This window comes from Saimiri boliviensis, chromosome 7 (assembly GCF_048565385.1).
Source record: "Saimiri boliviensis isolate mSaiBol1 chromosome 7, mSaiBol1.pri, whole genome shotgun sequence".
Classification (NCBI taxonomy): Eukaryota; Metazoa; Chordata; class Mammalia; order Primates; family Cebidae; genus Saimiri; species Saimiri boliviensis.
The window spans coordinates 28,765,158-28,789,285 of record NC_133455.1 but is presented as its reverse complement, the minus strand read 5'-3'; the positions used below and the strand labels follow the sequence as shown (position 1 = coordinate 28,789,285).

General features: G+C 44.6%; 1 long non-coding RNA gene across 1 annotated transcript; it reads left to right on the top strand.

Moving 5' to 3' along the window:
* Positions 1–326: 326 nt before the first annotated feature.
* LOC141585079 (uncharacterized) lies at positions 327–23,998 on the top strand. Its single transcript, XR_012518350.1, has 5 exons — positions 327–2,678; positions 4,766–4,996; positions 9,916–10,124; positions 17,161–17,581; positions 21,192–23,998. It is a non-coding gene; the product is annotated as an uncharacterized LOC141585079 (long non-coding RNA).
* Positions 23,999–24,128: the final 130 nt, after the last annotated feature.

Here is a 24,128-nt window from a genome sequence, read left to right as displayed (position 1 = left end):
ATTTTCTAGTTTCTGAATCAGCTGCTTCTGGAATTCATCTGCTGAGGCAGCGGTTCTCAGTCTTGAGTGGGCATCAGAATCAGAGAAGGGCTTCTGAAAAAGCAGACCTCTGGGTCGTATCCCCAGAGTTTCTGATTCATTAGGTCTGGGGTGGGGCCTGGGGCTGGGCATTTTTAATAAGCACCCAGGGGGCACTGAGGCTGCCAGCTGGTCGGGACCACACCTGGAGAGGCACTGCGTTGGAGTGTTTTGTGGAAGCTCTTCATTTAGCAAAGCGGTTCTCACATTTGCTAAATGTGCACCTTAGGTCAGGTGTGGCGTTGGCTCACGCCTGTAATCCCAGCACTTTGGGAGGCCGATGTGGGTAGATCACCTGAGGCCAGGAGTTCAAGACCAGCCTGACCAACAAGGAGAAACCCCATCTCTATTTTAAAAAAAAGTGCACCTTAGAATCACCTGGGGAGTGTTACAAAACTCAGATGCTGCGGCCCCACCCTGGACCAGGTGAACCTAATCTTAGGGAGTGGAACTTGGGCTTTGCTAGTTCATTTAAAACTTTCCCAAGTGGCCGGGCGCGGTGGCTCAAGCCTGTAATCCCAGCACTTTGGGAGGCCGAGGCGGGTGGATCACGAGGTCGAGAGATCGAGACCATCCTGGTCAACATGGTGAAACCCCGTCTCTACTAAAAATATAAAAAAATTAGCTGGGCATGGTGGCTCGTGCCTGTAATCCCAGCTACTCAGGAGGCTGAGGCAGGAGATTTGCCTGAACCCAGGAGGCGGAGGTTGCGGTGAGCCGAGATCGTGCCATTGCACTCCAGCCTGGGTAACAAGAGTGAAACTCCGTCTCAAAAAAAAAAAAAAAAAACAAAAAACAAACAAACAAAAAAAAAAACAAAAAAAAACTTTCCCAAGTGATTTCCTCATCTCTGTAGTGTTAAAATGAAAACCAGTGTGAAAAATCCCTGAGCAGACAAAGCCAGTTATGCTTCATAAGTGACCCTAAACTTCTTGATTTGAAACATAAGCAAAACTGTATGCCTTTTTTATTTTTCTAGCCTTACTTCACTAGCTAGAACTTCTAGCACTAGGCTGAATAAGAGTGGACCTCCTGGCCATGTCCCTACTTTTGCAGGTGAAAGCATTTAGTGTTTCAAACAGTAAGTGTGTTAGCTGTAGCTTTGTTGGCAGATGCTCTTTATTAAGTTAAGCAACGTTCCTCTATTCCCATTTTTTCTGCAAGTTTTTTTTTTTTTTTAACATGAATGGGCATCGAATTTTGTCAGATGCTTTTTCTGCATTAATTTATATGATCATATGACTTCTCTTCTTTCACCAGTTAATACGGCGGATTGCATCGATTGATTTTCAAATATTCAACTAGCCTTTCATCTGTAGAATAAACTCCAGTTGGTCATGGTGTACAATCATTGAGATTTATTGCTGAATTCTATTTGCTAATATTTTGTTAAGGATTTTCATGTATATATTCATGAGGAATATTGATGTGTAGGGTTTTTAAAATTTATTATTACTTTGATTTTTTTGTTTGTTTTTGAAACAGAGTATCTCTTTCGGTTGCTTAGGCTGGAATTCAGTGGTGTGATCTCGGCTCACTGTAACCTCCACCTCCTAGGTTCAAGTGATGCTTCCGCCTCACTTTGAGTAGCTGGGATTACAGGAATGTGCCACCACACCTGGCTAATTTTTATATTTTTAGTAGAGATGGGGTTTTGTCATGTTGGCCAGGTTGGTCTCAAACTCCTGACCTCAAGTCATCCACCCACCTTGGTTTCCCAAAGTGCTGAGATGACAGCAGGCATGAGCTACTGTGCCTGGCCACCAGCCTCAACCTCTTAAGCTCAAGCAATCTTCTGTCCTCAGCTTCTCAAGTAGCTGGGAGTGCAGGCACATGCCACTGTGCCTGGCTAATTTTTGTAATTTTTATAGAGACAGGGTCTCACTTTGTTGCCCAGGCTGGTCTTCAGCCCCTGGGCTCAAGTCATCCTCCCACTTTGGCCTCCCAAAATGCTAGGATTACAGGTGTAAGCCACTGTACTCGGCCCTATCTCTGGTTTTAATCTCAGGGAACTACTATCTTCATAAAATGAATTGGAAACTGTTCCCTCCTCTTCTATTTTCTGAAAGAGAATGTAGGGAGATGGTGTGAATTCCTCTTTAAACATTTGGTGGAATTCTTCAGCGAAACCATCTGGATCTGGAGACTTCTTTTTTGGGAGTTTTAAAATTGCAAATTCAATTTCCTTAACAGTTGTAGGCATATTCAAATTATCTAGTTCACATTGGGTGAGTCGTAGTCATTTGTATTTTTCAAGGAATCAGTCCTCTTTAACTCAGCTGTCAAATGAATGTGTGTTCTCAGTAGCTTTTAAAAATTCCCTTCCCTCCGTTAGTTTCTCTCACATTGAAATGAGATGCTGATTCTCCCACAAGCCTTCCCTTCCTCCAGATCAAATGACAAAATGCATTATCCTGTGCCCTAACCCAGGAGAGCATCCTCGACAGGCAGAGCCCAGGATGAAGGAGTCCCAGTGTGAACCCACAGAGTTTCAGGGAACCAACTGGCCTTGGACCTCTCTGAAGAACCCTGGAACCAGAGGGAACTGGCGATCTTCTCAGTCACCTAAGCCTCCCTGGAGAGACCTCCCAGGACCGGAGGTAGGAGTTCCGTCCTTAGCAGGTTTGAGAAGTCAAAAACGCTGGGGGCTCTGGATACCACTAGGTGGCGCTCAGAACATACAGTTGCTCTTGGAGTCCACTGGTGGAGACAAGAATCTGTTCAGCTAGATTTGGTCTGTGGGGCATTTGTTCTTCTTTTTTTTTTTTTTTTTCCCCTTACTTCAAGAAAGAGGGGCATTTGTTCTTTAAGCGAGATGCACTTTAGAGTCTAGAAGCCACAAGGACCCCATGAGCTCTGGGTTGGTGGACGTGGTAGTACTTTCTCTGACTTCCCTACTGACAAGGGAGGGAAGACTTGAGAGGTGGTGCCGGCTGGAGGCTCCTGCGAGATGTCAGAGGCGCTTACCAGCTACTGCTGAGATAAGTGTGCCCACCCGGAGCCTCTGTGTGTTACAAAGTGTCGGCAGCCCCGGCCAGGCCTGGGGAGAATCCTAAAGAATATACCTGGGGCTCCAGGTCCCGTCCAGGCTGGCTCCGTGCCACAGCCCTTCCCGGTCCTGCCCCTGCAGAGGTGCCGTGATCTCCCCCACCGGGTAACTTACACTCTGGAGTCAGTTGGGAGGCTCAAGGTTTTGTCCTGCCTCTGCCGCTAACAGTGTGCCTTGGGCAAGGCTTGCCTACATCTTTGCTAGATTCTGGACTGAGTGCAAATCCTGACTCAACCACCCACAGCTGTGGTGGCCTCTTAGGAATGTTACTTCACTTTCATGAGCCTCAGGTTCACATCTGTCATATGGAGATAATAAAGACGCTCATCTTATTGTATAGTGAGGTTTTATTTTTAATTAAATCAATTAATTAATTTTTTAAAAAATTATTGCATTTTAGATTTGGGAGTACATGTGAAGAACATGCAAGATTGTTGCATAGGTACACACATGGCAGTGTGATTTGCTGCCTTCCTCCCCATCACCTATATCTAGCATTTCTCCCCATGCTATCTCTCCCCAACTCCCCACCCCCCCATGCCCCGCTGTCCCTCCCCTATTTCCCCCCAACAGACCCCAGTGTGTAGTGCTCCCCTCCCTGTATCCACGTGTTCTCATTGTTCAACACCTGCCTATGAGTGAGAACGTGCGGTGTTTGATTTTCTGTTCTTGTGTCAGTTTTTAGACAGAGTCTTGCTCCGTCACCCAGGCTGGAGTGCAGTGGCTTGATCTCGGCTCACTGTGACCTCTGCTTCCTGGGTTCAAGCAATTCTTCTGCCTCAGCCTCCTAAGTAGCTGAGACTACAGGCACATGCCACCACGCCTGGCTAATTTTTGTATTTTTGTATTTTTTTTTTTTTTTGTAGAGATGGGTTTTCACCATGTTGGTCAGGCTGGTCTTGAACTCCTGACCTCATGATCCACCCGCCTTGGCCTCCCAAAGTCCTGGGATTACAGGCATGAGCCACTGCACCTGGCCTTTTATTTTATTTTTTTAAAGAGCCAGGATCTTGCTCTGTTGCCCAGGCTGGAGTGCAGTAGTACCATCATAGCTCACTGTAACCTTCAATTTTTGGACTTAGGTGATCCTCCCACCTTGACCTTCCAAAATGCTGAGATTGTGGGCAGGAGCCACCATGCCAGCCACAGAAAAGAGTAAGCACTGGATGGATGTTGGCAGTTATTATTTTATGGCTAATATTATTATGGTTTTTGAAACATAGTCTCACTGTCACCCAGACTGGAGTGCAGTGGCATGATCACAGCTCACTGCAACATCTGCCTCTATGGCTCAAGTGATGCTCTCCCCTCAGCTTCCTAGGTAGCTGGGAGTATAGGTGTGCAACACCACACCTGGCTAATTTGTGTGTGTGTGAGTGTGTGTTTAGTAGAGATAGGGTTTTGCCATGTTGCCCAGGCTGGTCTTAAACTCCTAAGCTCAAGTGATCCACCCACCTCGGCATCCCAAAGTGCTGGGATTACAGGCGTGAGCCACGGCACCCTGCCACTCCTATTGTCACTCATTTTTGTACCACTCCCAACCCAGCCCTAGTGTAGGCGTGCTTGTTTTCTATTGCTGCTCTAACACATTGCTGCAAATAGAATGGCTAAAAACAGCGCAGATTTATTCTTTTACAGTTCTAGAAGTCAGAAGTCTGTAATCAAGGTGTTGGCAGAGCTGTGTTCTCTCTGGAAACCTCCGGGGAAAATCCATTCTCTTGCCTTACCCAGCTTCCAGAGGCCGTCCACGTTGCTGGCCTTGTGACCCCTTGTTACGTCTCTCCAACCGCTGGCTGCCATCACCCATCTCCTGCTACTAATTTGATCCTCTTGCCTCCTTTTAAGGATCTGTACCTTGGACTCAAACAGGTAATCCAGGATAGTTTTCTGATCTCAAGATCCTTGATAACCTGTCTGCAAATGTTCTTTTAACATGTGCAGTAACATATTCACAGGTTTCAAAGATTAGGATAGGGATGTCTTTGGGGGACATTATTCAGCGTAGCACACTGGGAAAACAGGTCCAGTTCAAAATAAATAAGAGCTGGGAAAGGGTTTTATCTCTGTATCTCCAGTGCTATGGTTTGAATGTTTGTGTCTCCTCAAAATTCATATGTTGAAAACTTAACCTCCAAGGTGATGGTATGAGGAGGTGGGGCCTTTGGGAGGTGATTAGGTTTAGATGAGGTCACGAGGATGGGGCTCTTATGATGGGATTAGTGCCCTTATAAAAGCAGCCACAGACAGACCTTTGCCCCTTCTACTATGTGAAGACACAGTGGGAAGGCACCATCTAGGAACCAGGAAGAGGCTCTCACCAGATACTGAATCTGTTCTTGGACATCTAGTCTCCAGAACTGGGAGAAATAAATTTCTGTTGTGTATATGTATGAGCCACCTCATCTGTGGTATTTTATTATAACAGCCTGAATAGATTAAGACACCCAGAGTCTAGCACATTGCCTGTTTGGCCTAGAAGGTACTAACTTACTGAATGAATGAGTATTGTGAGCATTACTGGTGCTCACCAATACCCAGCTCTTCTCTCCTTCTTTGGGTGGGGGCACATGACTAGAGACTAGCTTTGGCCAGTGAAAGTGAGCAGAGGTGAAGTGTGTTGCTTCCAGGCTGAGTCAGTGGAAGCCTCCATGTGACACTGCAGGCTCTGTCCTTCCCTGCCATGATAAATGTGGGGGCCTTCTATTGAGACCGATTGAAGCAGCCTGGATTTTGAGTCACTGCATGGAGAACAGGCACCCTCGATTATTACCTGCACTTACCAAGAAACAAACTTAGGAAATTTGGGGAATGTTTTTCATTGTAGCATAGCCTGAGTCTATCCAATGCAACGAGTTAATGGAACTTCTCAATCTTTAAGGTCCAAATCAAAATGATGTTGTAGGTAGAAGAGTTAGCCATATAACATGCCTAACTAGTGGTCTTTGGCATGCCCAGGTGGGTGGGCAGTTCTATCTACTTCCATGTTTTGCCCAGTATCTAATATTGTATAGCTTCTCTGCTTTGGTTTCCTCATCTGTAAAACCAGGAGAATAATAGTACTTGCTTGAGATGATTGTTGAGAGATTATATGATTTAATGTAGATAAAGCATTTTAAACAGTGCCTGGCATGTGGTAAGACTTACTATATGTTTGTTATCATCATCACCACCATGATAACCACCATTATCATCACCCCATCATCACCAACACCATCACCATCATCATCACCACCATCATCATTACTAACCCTGTCATCACCACCATCATCACCCCCATCACCACCACCATGACCACCATCACCATGACCACCATCATGACCACCATCATCATCACCACCATCATTACCAACCCCATCACTACCACCATCATCACCCTCATCACTACCACCATCATCACCACCATCACCACCATCTATACCACCATCACTACCACAATCACCACCACCATCACCACCACCATCAATACCACCATCACCACCACCATCACCACTACCATCACCACCACCATCATCATCACCACCATCACCACCATCACTACCATCATCACCACCATCATCACCACCACCACCATCACCGCCATCATCACTACCATCATCTCCACCACCATCACCACCACCACCATCACGACAATCACCATTACCATCATCACTATCATCACTACCACCATCATCACCAACACTATCACCACCACCATCACCACCATTGTCACCATCATCATCATCATCACCACCACCACCATTACCACACCCCCATCACCACCACCATCATCACCACCATCACCAGTACTCTCACCACCACCATCACTATCACCATCATCACTACCACCATCATCACCAACACTATCACTACCATCACCACCACCATTATCACCATCATCATCATCACCAAAACTGTCACCACCATCATCACCACATCCATCACCACCATCAGCATCATCACCATCACCACCACCATCACCACCACCATCATCACCATCACCAACATCATCACCACCGTCATCACCACCGTCACCATCATCACTATCATCACCATCACCACCATCACCACCACCATCATCGCCACCATCATCACCACCACCATCACCATCACCAACACCATCACCACCGTCATCACCACCGTCACCATCATCACTATCATCACCATCACCACCATCACCACCACCATCATCGCCACCATCATCACCACCACCATCATCACCATTATCATCACCATCATCACCACCATCACCAGCACCAATACCACCATCATCACCACATCCATCATCACCACCACCATCATCACCATTATCACCATCATCACCACCATCACCAGCACCATTACCACCATCATCACCACATCCATCATCACCACCACCATCATCATCATTACCATTATCACCACCATCACCAGCACCATCACCACTGTCATCACCACATCCATCATCACCACCACCATCATCATCATTACCATCATCACCACCATCACCAGCACCATCAGCACCATCATCACCACATCCATCATCACCACCACCACCATCATCGTCATCATCACTATCATCACCAACACCATCACCACCATAACCAACACCATCACCACCATCATCATCACCATTGTTATCAGGAGGAGGAGCAGGAGAAGAAAGAAATCTTACTCGTACTTCCAGTGTGCAAAGGAGAGAATAAATTTGATCAAGTTTAGTAAAGATAAATGTTAGTAATAGCAATCTCACATTGTCGACTTTAACTATGAAGCCAGTAGAAATTAATTTTAAGTTTGGACTTGGAGGTTCACACCTGTAATCCCAGCACTTTGGGAGGCCAAAGTGGAAGGATTGCTTCAGCCCAGAAGTTTGAGACCAACCTAGCCAACATAACAAGACTGTATCAAAAAAAAAAAAAGTCAGGTGTGGTGGTGTGTATCCTAGTCTCAGCTACTAGAGAGGCTGAGGTGGAAGGATAACTTCCCAGAAGGTCAAGGCTGCAGTGAGCCATGATCATGCCACTGCACTCCAAAGCAAGATCCTTAAAAAAAAAAAGAGAGAGAGAGAGAGAGAGAGAAGTCTTACACATTGTCATGTTTTTCCTTTGAGACCATCAAGATTTTTTCTTCTTCTTCCTTCTCCTCTTCCTCCTCTTCCAACTCTTTAATAGACTTATGACTCATTAGAAATCTTTCTGGGAAAAGTAAGAGAAGCTGGGAAGTGAGGAAGATAGCCTATAAGACTTTAGAAATAAATTTCTATGTAATCAATATAGTTCAACAATTTCCCAGAGAGACCGGCTTCTCTGCCATGCGGTCGGCCATAGTTTCAGCCAGTGAAAGTAAGGAGTGTGTTAGAAGCCCAGGTGACAACTTTAGGGCTCTTGGCTGCTTTGATGTAGTTGCTCACTGAAGCTGGACTGTCCGTTTAAGAAATCATTCATTGATTCACCACATATTTGTTGAGCACCTGCTGAGGGCCAGGCACTGTTCTGGCCAGCTCTGGGGTGGGATTCATTGGGGGTTAGGACACTCCCCACCCCTTCTTGTGATTGGTTCAGGAATAGACATGTCACCTGTACCGCTGAGGAACTGTCTGCTGAAGGTCCTGAGAAAGTTCCTCTCTTTTCCACAGGGCAAGAAAGAAGATGAAAATCATTTAAGCAGTAGGTACATAATAATGCCATATGCAAAAACTTTTCATCACAGCATGGCTGGCTACAGCGAATCACTGGAAGAAATCACAGATTTTCATAAGTAAGCTGTGGTATCTCAACAAAAAGCAATACCATGCTGTTATTTAAAATAACACAATGACTATAAAACATGAAGAAAGGTTTACATAAAGATACTAAGAGAAAAAATTATGCACAAAACTATATAGATATGCTCTGAAGAATTAAAATGAGAAGGTCATAATTAACACATGGAAGTAATGTCTTTGTAAGGCTGCTGGGATTATGAGTAGTTAAAAACATCCTTTGAACTATTTTACAGTAGTCTCTATATTTTATTTCTTCTAAAGAATCCTCACAGTAATTTCTGAACAGGTAAACCAGTTGGTTGCCGTTTTCTAGGACTTGCTCAGTGAGCACATTACTGCTATTTCATTGGCAGTCACTCTCCAGTCTTGAGGGTTCTAGCCTTCTGATGAAGCCAATTGCGGCAGAGAGAAGGTACTGAAAGGGACAAGCCTCCTCAGGATCTCCGCAAGCTGCTTGCCCATACTGCTGGACTCTTCTGGGTAGCTGGCAAATTTCCATATTATTTCATCTGGCTGGGACTGGACTTGTGATTGAGGCAGACAGCATCCTACTCTAAGCCCTCCCCATAGCTGCCTTCCCATCTTTGATTGTATGTTAACACCACTACAGAATCAATTAAATGTATTACCTTGCAAAAGTTGTTGAAAAAAAGCCACATTTAGAGAAGGTATTCTGTGGAAGCAATCATTCCTTATGTTCCCCTCTCCCTCCACGTCCCCTGTTGCATCTTTTGCCCAGTTTTTTGCTCCTATTTTTTTCTAGACCTGCAGCTCTCAAACTTTGGTTGCATCAGAATCATGGCTGGGAAGTCTGTTCTGTAAAACGCAGATTTCCAGATCTCTTTTAGAGCCTGGCCTAGTTCAGTATGAAGGTCAGGTCTTCGTTGCCTCCCTTGCCACTAAGCTCTGCAGGGCACTGTACCGCCACCAGATTTGGGAACCACTGCTCAGGTGCAACTCTATTTCAGAATGTGCCTGAGAATCACAGGCAAGGCGGCCCAGGGCAGATAAAGAGAAGAAGCTGATTGAGGGGAATCAACATCATGCTTGTTTCTTACTCCTACAGATGCACAATGAAACATAGGAGTAAAAAATGACATTTCCTTTGAGAACTTCTTGGACAGTGACCTGAACAGCCCAAGAAAAACCTCGGTGGACTTACATGAACCTGATTTGGCTCAAAATTAAGCACCACGTGGAAGATCTTGCCCTTGTGAAATGACAAATTGAATGTGTGCAGAAATTGCATTTGAACTAGTTGAGATCCTGACCTAGGTTAGTGGTTCTTTACCTTACCATTCAATGAAGGGTGACAATGATGATTCAACCATGTTAGCAAGCTTTATTTGCTCTCTTTATAATGAGAATGTAATAATAGTAACATTTCATTGATTCTAAGCTGCAGTTCTACCCCCACCACCAACCCACATATATTTTTAGCAACTGTGTAATTAGGATGTGTCTTAAGATCAATGTCTTACGGTCACTGACACAAGGTCATAACAAGGTTGTCATTGCCGACACCTTCTGGTGAGATCCAGAAAGACCCAAGAAGAACATTTGCAAAATGAGTGTTGGCAGCCGGGGAGAAACTTCTGAGACCTCAGTGTATCATCTTTGTGGGAACACTTCCTCATCAACGTCCTTGATGGCAAAGGGTGACTTTGTGTTGAAGGATACAATCACAAAGAAAATTTAGACTCTCCGAAAAAGTTTGGGGAATAACTTAACCCATCTTTTTTCACTTGTTTTCCTATTTTGAGTGCCCAAGGGTGACAGATGAGACATCTAAATAAGTCTAAGAAATTACTGTCAGTAAATCTTAAACATTTTAAGAGATCGAAGAAAGTATTATGTCATAATTTAATTAGTGGCATTTTCCGTTTGCTTCCTTAGCAATATACAAAATAATGGTGCATGTTATAATGAACAACATATTAGATGCAATGAAATACAGTAACAGTTCACACACAGAGAACTTCTGATCTGCCATGGGTCAGTACTCCATTCATGTTAACTCATTCAAGAGCCCATTTTATAGATAAGGAAGCTGAGGCACTTGGAAGATACAGCCGCACAGCCAGAGACTAGTAGAGCTAGGTGGGATTCCAAGCCAGGCAGTCAGCCCTAGGGTCTCTGTTATAGCATCTCACCTAGAGATGTGCTACTTTGCAATGTGTCAGATAATAGCTGGTGAATTGGCAACCAGATTTGTATTTTAACAAGCATAGCACTGATTAAGGAAAAAAAAATGTGGCCAGGTGTGGTGGCTCACGCCTGTAATCTCAACACTTTGAGAGGCCAAGGCAGGTGGATCACTGGAGGTCAGGAGTTCAAGACCAGCCTGGTCAACATGGTGAAACCTCGTCTCCACTAAAAATATAAAAAATAACTGGGCATGGTGATGCTATTCGGGAGGCTGATCTGGCTATTTGGGAGGCTGAGGTAGGAGAATCATTTAAACCTGGGAGCCAATTCAGGAGGCTATAATCCCAGCTATTCAGGAGGCTGAGGCAGGAGAATCACTTGAGCCTGGGAGGTGGAGGTTGCAGTGAGCCGATACTGTGCCATTGCACTCCAGCCTGGGCAACAAGAACAAAACGTCATCTCAAAAAAAATAAAAAAAAGTGCAAATATGTTGTGAAAATGAGGCCAATTGTGTGACTGGCAAAATAGCAGCAGAAGAAACATGCATCAAGGCTATTTATCACCCAGAACACCCCAGAAGGTGCTGTTTCATTTACCTGTGGTCTCTCACACCAGAGTGTTTCTCATTGTGTTCGATGGAGTGTTGAAAAGCGTAGAAACAAAAGCAGTTTGGGTTCTTGTCTTTTCTCATAACATATTGAAATGGGGAGTGACGTTGATGACTTCTGCACAGATGTTTGCAGCCTTTTTCAAGGGAGGAAGCAATCTCAGTTGTCAGGGACTGAATTCAGGCCTGAGTTATTACTGTTTGCCAAGTATTAAGTAGACATTAGGACGAAGAATAAAAATGCGAATTTAGTGTTTGACCTAATGGGAAAGCCTGGCTCTAAATACTGTATTTAGCAGATTTTTTTAAAGGCTCAGTTAGTGCAAATTTTACATTTTATTGCTTTTATTGTATTTTACAAGATTGATAGGATGACAATGAAATTTGATATATCAATGGCTAGAATTGACTATGGAGGCTGAGTCTTTGGAGGCTTAATTCATTTTCAGGTGACAAAAGGTACAGCTGTGGTGATAAAATAGAACAAAAAAAATCAGTCATCTTTGTTCATGGAAATATCATCTTTTGAAAACTGTTCTGCAAGGAGGGGAAGAGAGAGAGACAGAAAGAAAGAGAGAAAGAGAGACTGGGATCAGAGACGGCTAAATTCTACCATTTGATACCAGCTTCTTGCTGTCTGAGAGGATGCTTATGGAATTAACATGGTTTGACTGTGTCCTCACCCAAATCTCATCTTGAATTGTAGCTCCCATAATCTCCACATGTTGTGGGAGGGACCTGGTGGAATACATTGAATCACGGGGGCAGATCTTTCCCGAGCTGTTCTTGTGACAGTGAATACATATCGCGTGATCTGATGGTTTTATAAAAGGGCATTCCCTTGCACACGCTCTCTTGCCTGCCACCATATAAAACGTGCCTTTTACTCCTCCTTTGCTTTCCACCATGATTGTGAGGCCTCCCCAGGCATGTGGAACTGTGAGTCCATTAAACCTCTTTTTCTTTATAAATAACGCGGTCTCAGTTATGTCTTTATTAGTGTGAGAATGGAGTAATACAGGAATGTCCATGGGTAGGAGCCTTGAAGAGGTGCATAGTACTTCCTCCCTGACGGTGCTTTCTCCCCAAGATTCCTTGCTCTCTGACATCTGCCTTCTGTACCCAAATGTTTATAAGCACCTGAATTTTCCAACTATTATGAAAAGAAATTGCCCTGAATCTGCTATGCAGTATGCACTCACTTCAATTCAGCACACATTTTCCAGAATTTTTTGGTACTTTAGCATTGCATTCATTGACTGAAAAAAAAGGTAAAATTTTTAAGAAAAAAATGTATAAGTAATTTAAAGCATTGTTGTTGCATTAAGTTCAATGCAGCTACATTACTGGGGAAAATGTGAAATCTCCGTAAATCTTAAAGTGAGCAGATGTAATGTATTTTAAAATGTATCTAAGACGAGCAGATACATTTCTAGCTTCCTGGTCAGCTTCAGTCTAGACCTCCAAGCCCCCAGGATTGAGTGATCATTTTTGCTGCCCCAGACGATACTGGTGTGGAAAAGTTTGAGGAGCTCTATGTTACAAAGAGTCCCTTGAGCCTCTTGGCCATTGGTCATTAAGCAGAAAAATACGCCTGGTTCCTTCTGTCCTTGGCTGCCTCCCATTGCCTTTTGCCCATGACCGTGGTCTGCCCACTGGCAGGCAGGGTCTTTTGGAGTTAAGGGCTTCCTTGGCAGAATGTCCCCTGTAGTTTTAGACCAGGAGGTTCACTGAGTGCGGTTTTCAAGGCTAAGTTAGAAACCACCCTAGAAGTTTGAGGCTGAAATGGAGCCTGTTCTTTCGCCCAATCTCACCTGGTTTTGGTGTAGGAGGGGTTAGGAATGGGTAGTAGGTGGCTAGAGCTGTGATGGTCTCCATTTAGGATGCTAGTGAAACCAACAGAATCTGTACTTATGTGGGTGTAGGTAATGGAACCTTGGGCTTTTTTTTTTTTTTTTTTTTTTTTTTTGGCATTCTCCCTCTGCTGTCCAGGCTGGAATGCAGTGGTACAATCTTGGCTCACTGCAACCTCTGCCTCCAAGGTTTAAGTGATTCTCTTGCTTCAGCCTCCCTAATAGCTGGGACTACAGGCAGGTGCCACCATGCCTGGCTAATTTTTTATATTTTTAGTAGAGATGGGGATTCACCACATTAGCCAGGATGGTCTCTATTTCCTGACCTCATGATCCACCTGCCTTAGCCTCCCAAAGTTTTGGGATTACAGGAGTGAGCCACTGCGCCCATCCAGATGATGGAATCTTTGGCACTCTTTGAATAAGGTGTTCCCTTAGGTTTTTAAAAGAAGAAAAGATATTTCCATGTATTTTAACATTTATTTATTCAACAATTTGTGTGTGTGTGTGTGTGTGTGTGTGTGTGTGTGTGTGTGTACTGCACTAGGCCTGGGGAATACAGCAACAAACAAAACAGGTAAAAACTGCTGCCCTCACAGAGCTTACATGCTAAAAGGGAGAGAGATCAAATTTAAAGGACGATTAAATATCTGGAATGTCTGATGGTGATTGGTGCTTTAAAGAAATGAGGAAAGAGGTGTGGGAGTATGTGTGTTAGTGGGTGAGTTGCAATTTTAAGTCAGATGGGCAAATGCCTCTGAACAGGTGACATTTGAGCAAACCACGGAGGGATGCTGAGTCAGTTGCTTTGGTGGCGCAGCCTGCTGGGCTGCCTGAAGGATTGGATAGAGGATGAGAGGTGAGAAACTGAGGCTGACTCCAGGGCGTGGTGGGCAGTGTCTGATACAGCTCAGTCATCCCCGGCTCCTGATATTTATGCTCTTGTGTAATTTCTTTCTTCTTGAGTCTGTGATGGACCTAGAGAGATATTTTTTTTTAATCATGAATAGATTATGGCAAAGTTGATGGGATCTCATTTCTGTGGATACATCACCAAGATTGTGACTTCTGTCTTGCTAGCAGATTCCCTCCATTGCCTTCTTGGCTTGCACACTTCAGTGAGGCAATCTGCCTTGTTGAGAGGCCCACATGGCAAGGAACTGAGGGCAGCCCCTGACCAACAGCCAGCCAGGAACTGAGGTTGTCAGTCCAACTACCCTGACGAACTGAATGTTGATCCTCATGAATTTGGAGTGTGTTCTTCCCAGCTGTGCTGTGGAATGAGAGTGCGGCACCAGCCAACAATGTGACTGTCCCCTGAGAAAGATGCAAAGGCAGAAGGGACAGCTAAGCCAGATATTTCACCCACAAAACTGAGATAATACATGTGTGTTTTTTTAAGCTGTTAAGTTTTGGGACAATTTGTTATGCCACAATATATAATTAATGCACAAGGTTTTCGGCAACTGGAAGAATAAAATTAGTATTTGTATTTATGATAACACAAGATGATTATAGGTAGAAAGTTTCTTTATAGGAAGATTGCAGGTTTTTTGTTTTGTTTGTTTGTTTTTCGGGACGGAGTCTCACTCTGTTGCCCAGGCTGGAGTGCAATGGCGTGATCTCCACTAACTGCAACTTCTGCCTCCTGGGTTCAAGTGATTCTCCTGCCTCAGCCTCCTGAGTAGCTGGGACTACAGCCACCTGCCATCATATCTTGCTAATTTTGGGATTTTTAGTAGAGATGGGCTTTCACCATGTTGGTGGAAATTCTTGCCTTAGTGTTTCCAAAGTAGAAATTCTAATCTGTGAGTGGCAGAGACCATGCCAGATCTTCACCAAACCTGTTCTCCTTTCCTCGATGGCCCGTGGAGCAACCACATATGCCAGCGTCCCAGCTGTTAGGGAGGGGTCAATTCTAGGGTGGCCTCTGACTTAGCCTTGAAAACCACACTCCACGAACACCCTCGTCTAAAGCTACTGTTAGGGTTAGAGCATCACATGCTCTAACCAATAGCGTGTGATGACTTCTCTTCCTGCACCTGTCAGTTGGGAGCTGAGAATTCAGGGGGAAGCCTCTAAGGCTCCAGGATGATGAGCTTTTGGATGGAAGGAGCCGGGGTCCCTGAGTGACTTGGTGAGAACCTCCACCACCTAATCAGCTACACCGGCTGTGATGTGAGTGAAAACTAAACGTTGGGCATGTTGTTTTTACAGCAGCTACCATTCCTTACCCAGACCCATCTACCCAGCATTTCCCAGTGTCTGATACAAGAGATGATTTAAGTGTACCCAAACAGTTAAAAATGTTCACATGTTACACATTTGTTTTATAGATAGGCTTTCTTGATGTATTATATATTTGTTTTCTAGGTATTTCTTTGTTAAAAAAGACCTGTAGACTGAGTGGCTTAAGCAACATTTATTTCCCACAGTCCTGGAGGCTGGAAGTCCAAGATCAGGGTGCCAGCAGGGATGGGTTCTGGTGAGGGCCGTCCCTCAGGTTGTAGACTGGCAACTTCCTGTTGTATCCTCACATGATGGAAAGATGGCTAGAGAGCTCTCTGGGTCTCTTTTTAAAAGTTATTTATTTATTTATTTTTATTTTACTGTAAGTTCTGGGATGCATGTGCAGAATGTACAGGTTTGTTGCATGGGAATCCATGTGCCATGGTGGTGTGTTGCATCTATCAACCCATCATCTAGGTTTTAAGCCCCACATGCATTAGGTATTTGTCCTAATGCTCTTCCTCCCTTTGCCCCTCATCCCCTGACAGGCCCTAGTGTGTGATGTTCCCCTCCCTGTGTCCATGAGTTCTCAGTGTTCAACTCCCACTTATGAGTGAGAACATGCAGTGTTTGGTTTTCTGTTTCTGTGTTAGTTCACTGAGCAGGATGGCTTCCAGCTTCATCCATGTCCCTGCAAAGGACATGAACTCATTCTTTTTTAAATGGCTGCATAGTATTCCATAGTGTATATGTGTCTGGGGTCTCTTTTCTAAGGATGCCAATTCCATTCATGAGGGCTCCACCCTTCTGACCTAATCACCTCCTAAAGGCCCTACCTCCTAATACCATCCCATTGAGAGTTAGGGTTTTAACATATGACTTTGAGGGGGCATACACATTCAGACCACAATGAAGTATTACACACACACACACACCCCTACCTCATCAGTTTTGTGATTTCAGAGATATTGTCACTTAGGACAAGGGTTGGTTTCATTATGTGAGTTGGTTAAAGAAAAATGTCAAGTAAATCATAGAAAAAGTGGCAGGTGGGAATGGCAAAGATTTTGACAGTGGCACACACCCTGGCTTACTCTCTGCGGTTATTGTGAGGCTGAAATGACATCGTGTATGTGAGGTCCCTCTCCTGGTCTGACCCAGGGGGCCGAGGCAGGGTGGATTGCTTGAGCCCAGGAGTTTGGGACCTGCCTTGGCAACATGGCAACCCCCATCTGTATGAAAAGTAAAAAAATTAGCCAGGCATGGTGGTGGGCACCTGTGGTTCCAGTTACCCAGGAGGCTGAGGTGGGAGGACTGCTTGAGCCTAGGAGGCGGAGGCTGCAGTGAGCTGTGATTGTGCCTCTGCACTCCAGCCTGAGTGACAGAGTAAGACCCTGTCTCAAAAACAAAAAAAGGCCCTCTCCTGGTCCAGCGCATAGTAAGTGTGTGATAAATGGTATCTCTTATCTTGCAGTACTCAACCTGCACTACAGGACAGATCCTACTGCCTCCGGTTTACTGTTTACCTGTTTACCGCTCTTCATCTCTGAATCTCTGGTAGTAGCTCCATGCCCAGGACCTAATGGGGACACATAAATGGAGACTGAGTGTTGATTATTAAAGGGACCTAACATCCTTTCCGGAATCAGATTTGAATACAGTGGGCTATGAGCCCTGTGCAGACAAGAACTACTGACCGAGAGCTGTATCCCCAGCATCCAACCCAGGACACAGCGCTCAAGGAATATTTGTTATGAATGAACATATTTATTTGAATTCCTCTCATAGACTCATACGCTGTCCAACCTGACCTAAGTCTTGAGAAAAATACGTCTTAGCTAAAGAAGAGGAAAGTGAAGTATGAAGAAGCAAAATGACTTCACAAGGTCACACAGGTATGGGAATGTGCTGTGGGGTTTTTGAAAGTCACATAGGACGTGAAGCAGCTCTTTGCTGTGCAAGACTGTCCCAGGCATTGCCTGCCAATGCCCATGAAAGCCAATAGTGTCTCTAATCATTGTGATCATCAGAGATGCTCTTGCAGATCTCCACAGCATCTCATAGGGACATAGGGACAGTACTCCCCTGGGAACTGCAGATCCAGCCTGCCCTTCCAAATGGATGAAGAAACTAAGACCCACGGAGGAAGACAGACTTCCTCAAATGATGGAGTCAGCATTTGGAACAAATTCCTGACAATGCATTCAGAATCTTTCTCCAGGGCCAGGCAGGTAGCTCTTACCTATAATCCCAGCATCTTGGGAGGCTGAGCTGGCAGGATTGCTTGAGCCTAGGAGATCAAGACCAGCCTGGGCAACAGAGCAAGACTCCGTTTCTATAAGAAATAAAAAAATTAGCCAGACATGGTGGCATACACCTGTAGTCCCAGCCACTTGGGAGTCTGAGGTGGGAGGATCACTTGAGCCAGGGAGGTCACGTGATTGTGATCTGGCCACTGCACTCCAGCCTAGGTAACAGAGTGAGACCTTGTCTCAAATTAAAAAAAAAAAAAAAGACTTTTTCTTCCATCATTGAAAGTAGGGCTTGTTCAGATCATAAAGGAAGCTCCTGGAGGGACAGGCTTGGGGCTCATCAGGACTCAGCACCCCAAGATGGTGCTAAGGCAACTCCCGTGAGCTGATGAGCAGGGGAGCCCCTGGGATGCTCTGCCCTCTGCCCCGTGTCTTCTCCCCTGTGGCTCAGCCCTGCCTGGGGAGGAGAAGCACGTGGGAAGTGGGAGAGTGTGGGCAGAGAGAAATCTGCTCCCAGGCAAAAGCTGGCACTGACTCCTAACAGAACTGAGATGAGTGTGTGTATTTTAAAGCAAATAAATGTTTCAAGACCTGAGAAGGGAGATGTTAATGGCTCCATTCGAATTCAGCAGAATTTATTTTCCATTAGGGCTGGGCTTTCTGGGAAGCTTAGTTCAATCAAGGTTAGACATGAAAACAGCACTGTGGCTGAGTGGACACCAAGTTCCCTTCACCACTGCACGTTTCTTAATTAAAGCTCCCAACCTACAGCCTACCATTGCCCTTGGCTGCCCCCCACACAGAAGCACTAGTCTTTTCTGCTTTTGTGTGTGTGTGTGTGTTGGATAAGATTATTTTTTTCAAACTGATTTTCACAATCAGCGCTGAGATGACCAACTAGCCAAGCTGTCCCATGTGCCCGCCGCCTCTCCATCCACAGAGATTCATCCACCGGCCCGCCAGCTGGTAATGCGAAGTTTGCCTTGCCCTTTAGAACCATTATTTTAAACAATGAATGGTGTTTGCAGAAGTGAGACTGCAAATAGAGATTCATAATGAGTAGCTCCAGCAATAATTACTTATTTTCTATATTTATCGAAAATGACTACATACAGTACTGCTGTTTTCTGTTTTCCCTGAAGAGAAAAATGCAATAATTATCACTATTTATCTACTTTCCTATTTTAATAACTTGCAATTGCCATTTTTTAATTACTAGGGCAAAAAAAATGGTTACTTCTTAGATGAGATGGCTCTAGTGTCATGAATATTGTACACTAATATCAGTGACGCTGTGTGCAGAGAATAAATATAAGGTGTTTGGGTTTCTTGCCATTTAATCTATTCATTAGGCCTGTGACAGAAGCAGCAACATGGGGTTGAAATGGTTGTTTTCAGAGCCGTAGGGAACCACATCTCTTAGCAAAGGTTATATAGTCCAGTAGCACATGTGTATTTACGTCCAATAATGTACTGATAAATGCTTAACAACCAGCTTTCTGGGGTTGGGGGGAAGGAACTCTGATATAGCATTGGTCAATTACTGTGGTGTAAATACTCCCATCATGGCAGACTTTAAGATACTAACCCTACACCATGAAATACACATTTGGGATCAGAGGCATGCAATTGACACTCTCAAGCTGGAGTCGGCCAGCTCCAGCACACCCCTGGATATTAATTCTATCATTCATTTATTTACTTACTTACTTATTTATTTGAGATAGGGTCTGGCTCCGTTGCTCGGGCTAGAGTACAGTGGTGTGATCTCGGCTCACTGTAACCTCCACCTCCCAGGCTCAAGCGATCCTCCCACCTCAGCCTCCCGAGTAGCTAAGATTATATGTGCGCACCACCACACCAGGCTAATGTTTGTATTTTTATAGAGACAGAGTTTTGCCATGTTGCCCAGGCTGGTCTTGAACTCCTGAGATCAAGCAATCTGCCCACCTTAGCCTCCCAAAGTGTTGGGATCGTAGATGTGATTCACAGTACCCAGCCCATACACATATTTATTGAGGGTCTCTTGTGTGCCAGGCAGTATCCCAATTGTTGATGTGACAGCAATGAATGAAACAGGTGGCCCCTGCCCTAATGGAGTTTAGATTGAGCAGGAGAGACAGGACAACCACCAAAGGAACTGGTAAATATGTAACACAGCGTTGAGGAGTGGTGCGTGACAACTGGAATGGAGTAGGAAGGCAGTCTGGGATGGGGGGCACTGGGAACCCTTTTGCATACAGTGGATAAGAATGACACCCTAAAGGGTGTCATAAGCACAAATTTGAATGAAGTGAAGGAGAGAGTTTGTGAGGATTCCTGGGCAAAGAACATTCTAGGGAGAGGGAAAACCCAGCATCAAGTTGATGGTGGGAGGCAGGAGGATGCCTGGGGGTTGCTTTTAGTCTCTGTTTTTGAAGATCCCAATATCTGGGAAGTCTGAGGTCTCGTGTAAGATGACACAGATCTATTTCTTTTCTTGCCCTGCTCCAGTGAAGCATTCTTGCTCTAAATTTCAGCAAGGCTTGAGACCTGGGAGTGACCCATGCCTCTCTCTCTCTCCATTTCCTGCAGGATGTGATATTCTCACATTTCTCCTCATGTCCTCACATACCTGCAGCTCTTTTGATTTCTTTGTAGACACTGGTTCCCAATATCCTTATTCCTCTTACAGCAAAACTTACGCCCTTGCCTGGAATGACAACACTGGCGGGGGCGTGGAGGGGAGGAAAGGGCTTGTTCAGTCCTGACTTCCCATCCCCTAGAACAGTGCCTGCCCCAGAGTCAACACTCAGTAAACATTCATTGAAATCATTAACATAGGAGATACAAGCATCTGATTATTTCATTAGGACTTCTGGTAAGGTCCTGCCTGAGCTAGGAGCCTATGCCCTGAACATTGGTCCCCCGCAATCCCCCACCCCGCTTCCTGCCAGTTTTCTTCACTATTCTGCACTGACATTGTTGCCTGGTGGGAGGCATTCATAGACACTGTGGAATGATTGACAGCATGGATATTGTTTTATTCTACATTATGTCTGTTTTTATCCTAAATTACTTTTATTCCTTCTTCATAGTATAAATAGGACTATTGATTTATTTTTAATTGTATGTGCAGGGAGATAAAACCGTGTGTGAATTTCATTTCCACATAGTGAAGGAAGCATGAACATCTTTTGTTCTCTAAAGGGGTGAGAGGCATGAGAATGACAAGCTGGACAGAATGACTCTCATTAATGTCCTGTTTCAACAGGCCCTGGGGGTCACCTTGAGCATTCCTGAAGCTGCAAGACAACTACTTGCATAGCTGACCACCAAGGAAGATTTGGGGACATTGGTAAACTCAAGGAAGACTGCTGGTAATGTCACATCCGGGACAATGGCAGGACTTCCTTTCTGGGCACATCCAGGGCGCACAGGCTGGAATCAGGAGAGGCGCCTCTCGGCTCCAGTGCTTTTAGAACCAGTTCAGTGATTCAGAGTGACGGTTTGAAGTGAGTTTCTCACTTCATGCCACATTTGATCTTCAGCGCACAAAGAAAGTACAAAGCCAGAGAGGTGACCCAAGAGGCAAAGGCCCTTTACTTTGGGAGCTAAGTCTTGTTGGGTTTAAGCAAGGATCAGTCTGCTCAATGCTAATGATGAGATTGGGAAGTGTATTGACATTGCAGGTGTTTCAAGTGTGAAGATGAAACAGACATTTCTTTTTATCTACTCATCAGTGACTAGAAATGTCTCTCAGCTCGAGAGATTTTGTTGTTTTATTCTACTTTTTTTTCCCCACACTGACTTCTCGTATAAAGTATGGCAGCACCTAATCTTCAGAAATAAGTGACTGGCAGCTCATTGTTGAGAAAATTGTACTAAGGCTGGGCACAGCGGGAATATCATCGTCCCTGACATTCAGCAGACAAGGCGGGAATAGTGAATCACCCCTCGGGTTAGAGACAAGGAAGCTAGGCTCAGGGAAGAATGGAGTTGCCTGGGACCAGCCTTCTGGTAAGAGATGGCCGCAGTCTGGAAAACAAGCTTCCTGGCTTGGAGACTGCTGTTATCTTCGACAGGGGGTTGATAGAAGGCAGGAACCATAGTGTGTTAGTCAGCGTTCTCCAGAGAGACGGAACCAACAGGGAGGGTGTGTGTGTGTGCAGAGAGAGAGAGAGAGACTTTAAGGAATTGGCTCACACAATTGTGGAGGCTTAGATGAGTCCAAAATCGGATGGGATTGGCCAGCAGGCTGGAGACTGTGAAAAGTTGCCGCTCAACTCCAAGGTCAGCCGGCTGGAAGAATTCCTTCTTGCTTCAGGAGGTTGGCCTTTGTTTTATTTGGCCTTTAACTGACTGGATGAGGCCCACTCATGTTGTAGGTGGCAATCTGCCTTACTCAAAGTCTACTAATTTTAATGTTAATCTCATTTTTAAAAAATCATCCGTCTTCACAGAAACATCCAGAATAATGATTGACCAAATATTTGGGCACCATAGCCCAGCCATGTTGACATATAAAATCAATCCTCACACCTACCTTAATTTAAAAATACATTTTAAATAATAGTAAATGCAATAGATATTCGGTATAGAAAATTAAAAATTGCGAACAAATATAAAAAAGAAAACTTTCCATTTCCCCGGGGTGCATTGGGATATTGCCTTACGAATTAATTCTAGGCATACTTACACTGTAATATTTTCATACCTAGGAATGGTATCATTTCACAGGAGCATTTTGCACCTTACTTTTTTCACTTAGCAAGACTCAGTGAATTTTTTCCCAGGTTAACAAACATTCTTCACATCCTGATTTTTAGCGCTAGTTCAGCATCTGTCTGATGCCAGCTGTAGTGAATGGCTACCCCCTGCTCAATATCCTTCCTCCTTTTTCTGGTAACAGCACCAGATTTTCTTTTAGGGATGTCTCCCACCTGTACTCCCGGGCCATGTGGTTCAGGTGGGTCTAAATCCTACCTCCTGACCCCTTTTGGCCTGTAACCAAAGTCATCAATATTGAGAAAGAGGCCCAGGTGCGGTGGCTTACGCCTGTAATCTTAGCACTTTGGGAAACTGAGGCAGGTGGATCACCTGAAGTCAGGAGTTTGAGACCAGCCTGGCCAATGAGTAAAACCCCGTCTCTACTAAAAACACAAGAAGTAGCTGGGTGTGGTGGTACATGCCTGAAATCTCAGCCACTCGGGAGGCTGAGGCACAAGTATCACTTGAACCCAGGAGGTGGAGATTGTGGTGAGCTGAGATCATGCCACTGCACTCCAACCTGGGTGACAGAGCGAGACCGTTTAAAAAAAAAAAACCTGAGAAAAAGGGTTCTTCTTTCCAGGTTGTTAGGCTGGTTTGCTATAGGTCTGGAATTGCTGGAGACCATTTTTGTTAATATGTGAACTTGGTCCTAAAGATGAGTCCAGAATGGAGAAAAGCAAATTAGAGAAACAGAAAGATTCCTGATTACCTACTATAGTTTGAACACCTGGATCCAGCCATGCCTAATATTCTCTTATACTTTTCCATTCTGGCAGATAAATTCTTTTTTTTTTTTTTTAAGCCAGTAGAATTGGATTCTGTCACTTTCCCTGAAAAGAGTTCAGAGTCTTATTTGAATATGGTATCACTCTACCTGACATATGCCAGTACATGACTGCATTGTTTTCTGTTTTTTGTTTTTTGTTTTTTTTCCTGACAGTGTATCCACTATGAGCAAGAAGTTACAAGGGGATTTGGAGATTATAAAATTAACTAAGAGGCCAGGCATTGTGGTTTATGCCTGTAATCCCAACACTTGGGAGGCTGAGGCAGGAGGAGTGTTTGAGCCTAGGAGTTTGAGACCAGCCTGGGCAACATAGTGAGACCCTGTCTCTATAAAAAATAGAAAAACTAGCTGGGTGTGGAGGCATGCACGGGTAGTGCCAGCTACTCAGGAGGCTAAGGTGGAAGGATTGCATGAGCCCAGGAGGCCGAGGCTGCAGTGAGCTGTGATCGTGCCACAATACTCCAGACTGTGCCGCAGAGTGAGACCCAGTCCCAAACAAAACAAACAAGAAACAAAAAACTAAGATGACTAAGACATACCTTGGATCTCAATGAGTTTGATTCAGTGATTGGGGCCAAGTACATTTTAATCACCTACAAGATTGTAAATTTCAACAGCTCATAAGGATGAAGATAGGCTTCCTAGACGAAT